This window comes from Hyposmocoma kahamanoa, unplaced genomic scaffold (assembly GCF_003589595.1).
Source record: "Hyposmocoma kahamanoa isolate Upper Pololo Valley unplaced genomic scaffold, ASM358959v1 76, whole genome shotgun sequence".
In the NCBI taxonomy this organism is placed as follows: domain Eukaryota; kingdom Metazoa; phylum Arthropoda; class Insecta; order Lepidoptera; family Cosmopterigidae; genus Hyposmocoma; species Hyposmocoma kahamanoa.
Window position 1 is genome coordinate 8,485,356 of NW_020653900.1, and position 1,626 is coordinate 8,486,981.

Here is a 1,626-nt window from a genome sequence, read left to right on the forward strand (position 1 = left end):
CTCATTACGAATATGGCACTCATTTCTAAATCCAAGATGGCGGGCACGATTTTTTCAAAAAAATGCTATGTGTGTATCATTTTCGAGGTATTTAGGGATGCTCAATGTGAATATGGCACTATTTGTAAATCCAATATGGCGGGCACGATTTTTCAAATAATGGCAAGTTGGGTATCGTTTTCGAGGTATTTGGGGGTGCTCATTACGAATATTGCTTTTGTTTGAACTGTCATGTTTGCCATCTTGGATTTAGAAATGAGTGCCATATTTGTATTGAACATTCCCAAACATCTCGAAAACGATACCCAACTTGCCATTATTCGAAAAATGGCGCCCGCCATCTTGGATTTAGAAATAAGTGCCATATTCGAAACCTAAAGCCGAAAATGCCATAAGCAAACATTAAAGAAAATAACTGTTAAAATAGATTAAAAAATCGCTTAAGAATGCTCCCCTTTTAAGAAAATAAAATATTTCAATATAAAATATTTCGCTTGAGTTACGAAAAGAAAGACATATAATAAGCTATCAAAGTTGTACTGGTGGTGCCAACACTATAGTAGAAACAAATATATACTGTAAATTTGTTGCAATATGTGCTCCAATTCAAATAAAATTAAAATAAATAATTATTCAATAAAGCATGAACGCAGAGCCGTTAAAAGTATTATAAAACAATTAAGTGTCCCAATCACTTACAGGAGTTAACGAAAACATTTAATGTTTATTCAAGTAAATATTAGTTCAAGATGCGCAAATAAATCGAAATTACAGGCACCACTAAAATTTACGTAATATAATTATTTTGATACAGAATAGTAAAATGGGGAGAAAAAAAATTCGTGATAGTGAATACATACATAAAAATATGAGTTGAAACGCATTATTTACTTGTGGAATGTGATGTTAGTGTCTATTTTATGTTTGTCTGTTCTATTTTTACACCCATTTACCGCACATTTCATCATTTTTAGCAAAAAATTTTGGAGCTGTTCGCGGTGCAATTTGACCTTGAGCACTAACAGCCCGCGCGCTCCTGGGAGCCCGTTGGGAAGCCTTTAACTTGCCTCACTTAGCGTGTGCGGGCTAGGTTTCTATGCGTTATTATTCTAAGTATAAATAAGGATGTTTGGGTGTGCATACGTACTGTCCGTGACAATAAACAGGAAAAGCTGGCGATCTGCGCTGTTTACCTTCCTCCGCCTGTTAAGGCTGACCAACTTTCGTGCTTTTTAGACAACACTGACAGTGTACCAAGCCATACTAGGAATGCTATAATATTAGGCGATTTTAATCTAGGCTTTATTGAGTGGAAGCATGGCAACAAGTACCAAAATGCGAATTGTGCCCTTGGTTGTATCTTAACGGATTTTATCTCTATGCATAATTTATCTCAGCATAATTTAATACTCAATGAAGATGGTAAATGTTTAGATTTAGTCTTAAGTACTGTATCTAATGTCTCTGTATCTGTCCCGGATGATTTATTGTGTAACCTGGACTTAAAACATCCTAACTTATATGTTACAGTTTCGTTCACAGACTCAGGCTATCTGAGGCATCCGAGGTGTAGAAAAACTCGTAATTTTCATAAAGCCAACTACCACAGTATTGTTAGGGAGTTGG